At 38.9% G+C, this 7,442-nt stretch overlaps 1 pseudogene across 1 annotated transcript; it reads left to right on the plus strand.

Annotated features, from left to right (window-relative positions):
* The first annotated feature begins 5,136 nt into the window (after window positions 1-5,136).
* Window positions 5,137-6,742, plus strand: LOC128594099 (acyl-protein thioesterase 1-like; annotated as a pseudogene). Its single transcript, XR_008382490.1, has 2 exons — window positions 5,137-5,489; window positions 5,864-6,742. The product of XR_008382490.1 is annotated as an acyl-protein thioesterase 1-like (transcript).
* Window positions 6,743-7,442: the final 700 nt, after the last annotated feature.

Raw genomic sequence — 7,442 nt, forward strand, 5'->3', positions numbered from 1 at the left:
AGATTTTTTTAATTGTTAAATCATAGCTGTGTAATTATTATTATTTTTGAGACAGAGCCTCAAGCTGTCACCCTGGGTAGAGTGCTGTGGCATCACAGCTCACAGCAACCTCCAACTCCTGGGCTCAAGCAATTCTTCTGCCTCAGTCTCCCAAGTAGATGGGACTACAGGTGCCTGCCACAATGCCCAGCTATTTTTTTTTTTTTTTTTTTTTTGGTTGTAGCTGTCATTGTTTGGCCGACCTGGGCTGGATTCAAACCCACCAGCTCAGGTGTATGTGGCTGGTGCCTTAGCCACTTGAGCCACAGGCACCGAACCAAGGACAGATTTAGATTCAGGGTGGAGGAATGGAAAACAATATTTCAGCCAACTGGAAGGCACAAGAATGTGGGAGCTGCATTCTTTTTCACGGGTGCAATGGATTTTAAAGCTACAAATATAATGAAAGGAAAGTATTGTCACTATGTATGGGTCAAGGGAACAATACAATCAGAGGACATTTCAATTCTAAATGTTTATGCACCCAAAATTAATACTCCTAGATTTATAAAACAACACTACTCAATTTGAATAGTATGATATCCTACACCACCATAATTGTCAGGCACATCAGTAGTTCAAGGACAGAACTGGACAGATACTCTAAGCAGAAACTAAGCAATGATGGCCAGGCACAGTGGCTCATGCCTATAATCCTAGCACTCTTTGGAGGCTGAGGTGGGCGGATTGCCTGAGCTCAGGAGTTTGAGACCAGGCTGAGCAAGAGTGATACCCCATTTCTAAAAAATAGCTGGGAGTTGTGGCAGGCACCTGTAGTCCCAACTTCTAGAGAGGCTGAGGCAAGAGGATTGTTTGAGCCCAAGAGTTTGAGGTTGCTGTGAGCTATTGCACCATTGCGTTCGACCCAGAGTCCTGCGAGACTCTGCAGGATAAAAAAGAAACTAAGCAAGAAATGATGGACTTAACACTATGTTAGATCAAATGGGCTTAAGAAGCATACACAGAACATTTTACACTACCACCACTGATATACCACCATCAGCCCATGGGTCATTCTGCAAGATAGATCATATCCTAGGACATAAACCAAGCCTCAATAAAAAAGAAAATACCTTCCTTGTATCTTCACAGACCGCAACAGAATTAAAGTAGATCTCACTTCTAACAGAAACACACATCTCCTCATGTAGTCATGGAAACTAAACAGCCTTTTGCTGAACAAAAGGAGGAGATAAAGAAGGAAACCATGAGATTTATTGAACAAAGCAATAAAGAAGCCACAAACTGTCAAAAGGGTGGGATACTGCAAAAGAGGTCCTAAGATGGAAATTTATTATATTAAATGCCCACATCCAGAAGACCAAAAGAGTGCAAGTCAATTATCTAAGAATCATCTCAAGGAATCAAATAAAGAAGAGCAATCCAATTTCAAACTAAGTAGAAGAAAAGGAATAATTAAAAATTAGATTGGAACTAAATGAAATCAAGAACAATAAACCATTCAGACCATTAATAAAACAAAAAGTTGGTTCATTCAAAAGATAATACAATTGATAAACCCTTGGCCAGATTAATGAGAAACAGAAAAGTAAGTTCTTTAATAAGCTTAATCAGAAACAATAAAAGGGGAAATACAACAGATACAAAAGATCATGCCTGAAATCTACAAAAATTCTCCATCCAGAAATTTGAAAACATGAAGGAAATGGACAAATTCCTGGAATCATACTATCTTTCTAGACTTAACCAGGAACAAATAGAACTCCTGAACAGACCAACATCAAGCACTGAAATTGCAACAACAAAAAAGTTCCAAAGAAAAACAAAAGTCTTGGACCAGTTGTTTTCACACCAGAATTCTACCAAACCTTCAAAGAAGAGCTGGTATCTATATTGCAAAACCTATTCCAAAACATGGAGAAGGAAGGAACCCTGCTCAACTCCTTCCATGAAGCAAATATCACCCCGATGTGAAACCCCAGAAAGGACCCAACAACAACAACAAACAAAGAAAAAAACTATAGACCAGTGTCATTAATGAATATTGACACAAAAATACTCAATAAAGTTCTAGAAAATAGAACTCAACTACATTAAAAAAATAATACGTCATGACCAGGTTGGCTTCATCTCAGGGATATATGGCTGATTCGACATAAGAAAATCCATAAACATAATTCTCCACATAAACAGAAGTAAAAATAAAGACCATATGATCCTCTCAATAGATGCAAAAAAAAAGCAGTTGACAAAATTCAGCATCCTTTCCTGATAAGAACATTTAAGAAAACAGGTAAACAGGCATAGGTGGGACATTTCTTAAGCTTATGGGAGCCATGTATGACAAACCCACAGCCAGTATTATACTGAGCGGAGAAAAACTGTAAGCATTTCTGCTTAGCACTGGAATCAGACAAGGATATATGCTTCTGCCTCTATTAACCAACACAGAGCTGGAACTCCTAGCCAATGCAGTTAGGCAAGAGAAAGATATAAACAGTATCCAAATGGGAATGGAGGTCAAATTATTGTTCTTTGCAGATGATATGATCTTATACTTAGAAATCCAAAGGACTCAACCATGGAACTTCTGGGAGTGATCAAGAAGTACAGTGATGTCTTGGGATATAAAAATCAATGCCTTCATATATGCCACCAGCAATCAAGCAGAGAATGAAATCAAAGACACAATTCTCTTCACAATAGCTTCAAAGAAAAGGAAATACCTGGGAATATACCTAAAAAAGATGTAAAGGATCTCTAAGGAGAGAACTATGAAAACCTGAGAAAGGAATTAGCAAAAGATGGTAATAAATGGAAGAACACGCCATGCTCATTGCTGGGAAGAGTCAACATTGTTAAGGTGTCTGTACTACCCAAAGCAATCTATAGACTTAACCCGATACCTATTAAAACACCAACATCATACTTTGAAATACTTAAAACACTAGTTCATTTGGAATGGAACCAGAAAAAATACTGAATAGCTAATGCAACTCTAATAAATAAAAAGAAATCTATAGGCATCGCATTACCAGACTTCAAGTTATATTACAAGTATATAGTGATGAAAACAGCATGACATTGGCATACAAATAGAGAACAGAGACCTGTGGAACAGAACTGAGGACTTAGAGGTGAAGCCAGCTTGATACCACCATCTGATCTTCAATAAACAAACCACAGCACACACTGGGGAAAGAATATCAAATATTACCTATTTAATAAATAGTGCTGGGAGAACTGGTTAGACACATGTAAAAGACTGAAGTTAGACCCACATTTCTCATCAGTTACATAAAATTAATCATACTGGATAATAGATTTAAATCTAAGACATGAAATGATAAAAACTTAAGAAGAAAGTGTGGAAAAACTCTTAATGATATTGGCTTGGGTAAAAAAATTTTTTTTTGAGACAGAGTTTCACTATGTTGGCCTGGGTAGAGTGCTGTGGTGTCATAGCTCACCGCAACCTCAAACTCTTGGGCTTAGCGATTCTCTTGCCTCAGCCTCCCAAGTAGCTGGGACTGCAGGCGCCCACCACAATGCCAGCTACTTTTTTTGTTGCAGTTGTCATTGTTGTTTAGCAGGCCCAGGTCAAGTTTGAACCTGCCACCCTGGGTGCATGTGGCTGGCGCCATAACCACTATGCTACAGGTGCCGAGCCTTGAGGAAAGATTTTATGAAGAAGACACTTTTGGCAATTAGAGCAACAACAAAAATAAATAAATGAGATCTGATCAAGCTTAAAAGTTTTTGCACAGCTAAGGAGAATAAATAAAGCAAATAGACAATCTTCAGAATGGGAGAAGATATTCACATGTCAGAAATCTGACAAATGGCTAATACCCAGAATCTACAAAGAACTCAAGCAAAGAAACAGGAAAAGAGCCAACAAATCCATTCATTGTTAGTCAAGAGACATGAATAGTACCTTCTCCCAAGAAGACAAATAACTAACAAACGCATGAAAAAATGCTCATTGTCCCTAATTATCAGAGAAATTAAAATCAAAACCACATTGAGATATCACCTAACCCCAGTGAGAATAGCCCATATCACAAAATCCCAAAGCTGCAGATGCTAGTGTTAGTGTGGAGAGAAGGGTACGTTTATACACTGTTGGTGGGATTGCAAACGAATACAGTGTTTTTGGAAAGAAATATGAAGAATCTTCAAAGATGTAAAAGTAGGCCTTCCATTTGACCCTGCACTCCCATTACTAGGTATCTACCCAGAAGGGAAAAAATTATTTTCCCATAAAGACATTTGCACTCAAATGTTTATAGTAGCTCAATTTACAATTACAAAGATGTGGAAAGCACACCATTGCCCATCAGCCTGTGAATGAATTAACAAACTGTGATATATATACACATGTATATATATCATGGAATATTGTTCAACCATTAAAAAGATGGAGTTGAAGAACATTCTCCATAGTAAATTATCTCACACATGGAAAAGCAATCATCCCATGTACCAATACTAATTTGAAACTAATATATCAACAAATAAAGGCCTGTGGCGGTGCCTGTAGCTCAAAGGAGTAGGGGGCTGGCCCCATATGCCAGAGGTGGCGGGTTCGAACACAGCCCTGGCCAGAGACTGCAAAAAACAAACAAACAAACAAACCAAGAAATAAAGGCCTGTATGAGAGAAAAACACAATCAAATTCAGGAATAGGGGAGGGGGAAGGAGGGAGGGACTTAGTAAGCTCCCATCTATAGGGTACAGTGTAGGGGCATATGGCACACTCCTTGGTGAAGGACTCAATTACAACTGGGACTTGACTTTACAAACACAAACAATGCAACCTAATTGTATATACCCTTACCTTAATATAAAAACATGTTTGTGAACTCATCCTAGAAAAAGTTCTACATACCTCATTGCTTAAGACCACTAGGCTACCTTTGAAGCTCTTCCTTGGGAAGCTAGGCACCAATGCCAGCACCTAGTCCACCTTGCAGTGCAGTTTTGAAACTCTTTCTGTAATGGCCATTGAGCTGTTGTCACATTACCCTTAATGTCCTGAATGAGATCAAGATATCTTCCTTTTAACAGTTACTTTATCTTCAGGTAAAGAAAAAAGCCATTGGCTTCCTCTCGTGCTGTCAGCTGAGCCGACGTATGTGTGGCAATATCATGTCTGCTCTGCGGCCTGTCACTATGCCTGCTGCCTGGAAGGCCACTGCTGGGGTGATTTTCCTTCATGGATTGGGGGATACAGGGCATGGATGGGTAGAAGCCTTTGGCAGTGTCAGAAACTCACATATCAAATATATCTGCCTGCATGCGCCAGTTATGCCTGTGACATTGGATATGAACATGGCTATGCCTTCTGGTTTGATATTATTGTGCTGTCACCGGAGTCACAGCAGATGAACCTGGAATTAAACATGCAGCAGAAAGTATCATGATAGATCAGGAGGTGAAGAATGGCATTCTTTCTAACAGAATTATTTTGGGAGGATTTTCTCAGGGTGGAGCTTTTCTTTCTTTTTTTTTTTTTTTTGTAGAGACAGAGTCTTACTTTTTTCCCCTTGGTAGAGTGCCGTGGCATCACACAGCTCACAGCAACCTCCAACTCCTGGGCCTAGGTGATTCTCTTGCCTCAGCCTCCCAAGTAGTTGGGACCACAGGCAGCCGCCACAATGCCCGGCTATTTTTTGTTGTTGCAGTTTGGCTGGGGCCAGGTTTGAACCTGCCACCCTTGGTATATGGGGCCAGCGCCCTGCCCACTGAGCCACAGGCGCCGCCTGGAGCTTTTCTTTATACACTGCTCTTAACCACCCACCAGAAGCTGGCAGGTGTCACTGCACTCAGTTGCTGGCTTCCACTTCGGACTTCATTTCAGGGTCCTGTCAGTGGCGCTAACGTGGATTTTCTATTCTTCAGTGCCAAGAAGATTGCGACCCTCTGGTTCCCCTGAGGTTTGGTTCTCTTACTGCCGAAAAACTAAAAACCTTGGTAAATCCAGCCAATGTAACCTTTAAAACTTATGAAGGCATGACGCACAGCTCACGTCAGCAGGAAATGATGGATGTCAGGCAATTCACCGATAAACTCCTACCTCCTATTGATTGACGTCACTAAGAGGCCTTGGTAGAAGTACACCAGCATCATTGCAGGAGAGTGTAAACCTTTTCCTGTGCCCAATCTTCAAACTTCAAATGTTTGCAGTGTTAAAATGTTTTGCAAATATATGCCAATGACACAGACTCAATAATGTCTCCTCGTAGGAAATTTATGATCTTTTAAATTTCTATACATATGTCCTTATAATGTGATTCAGAAAATCACTAGTGTTAAAACAGGTGAAGCAGCTAGCTTCTATTTTCTCAAGTGTAATTAACCAAAATAATAAAATAATGCAACCAGACTTTTTATTACATCATTTGAAAATTACTAGTATGCTTAATGAAAATTTGTTCAGGTATAAATGAGCTGTTAAGATATACATGATTTATGCATGCTGTGGCTGAAGTCTATGGATTTATTCCAAAATTGCTTAGTCACCATGCAATGTCTGTATCTTTGTATGTGCGTTCACTTACACGTAATGATTGTAATACATGCTGAGAATGAGGTGGTATTACCTTATTCCTAATAATAGGGATAATGCTTTTTAGTGTCAATATAGAGTACTATTGTTCTCTTCAATTAATGGCCCTTTTGTTCTGGGACTGGGCTTTTCCTTTCCTTGATACCATTTTTATTGAATATTCTTTTTTTCCCTCAAGCAAAAAAAAAAAAAAAAAAAAAAGGTTTCTCATTCTTTATTGTCCTTCATAGAAGGCCACACATTGTCTCCCTGCCATAGACAACTACTGTCAATATGTGCTGTACTCTGACATTCTGAGTCATGGACATAAGGTATTAAAATCTATACTTTATAAACAAAGCAGATGTTACTTAAAACTTTCTGCACTCCTGGGTGGGGAAAGGAAGAGCAGAGAGAGGGAAGGAGTGAGGGGGTGGGGTCTTGGTGTGTGCCACACCTTTTGGGGGCAAGACGCAATTGTAAGAGGGGCTTTACCTAACAAATGCAATCAGTGTAACCTGGTTTCTTGTACCCTCAATGAATTCCCAACGATTAAAAAAAAAAACAAAACAAACAAACTTTCTGCACTACTTGTTTCAAATAGCTATACCTTAGTCCAAATTTCAATCTACTTAATTAATAGACAATTCAATCTAGATAATAGGAATAACTCTGTGGTTTAATTTTTTCTGTAAGCAACTGAAAGAATAATTAAATCATATTCCAGTATGTTCTGCCGTATTTAAGACTGATCTTAAAAACCACTTTCTAAGATGATTTGATCTCCTTATAGCACAGAATTTAAGTTTATTTATTTTGTGTACATGTTTGAAACCAACTACTGTAGAAAATGAACAATCCATTAAAAATTTTTGCTTTATTTTTATCTGCC

Source organism: Nycticebus coucang, chromosome 9, assembly GCF_027406575.1.
Source record: "Nycticebus coucang isolate mNycCou1 chromosome 9, mNycCou1.pri, whole genome shotgun sequence".
Classification (NCBI taxonomy): domain Eukaryota; kingdom Metazoa; phylum Chordata; class Mammalia; order Primates; family Lorisidae; genus Nycticebus; species Nycticebus coucang.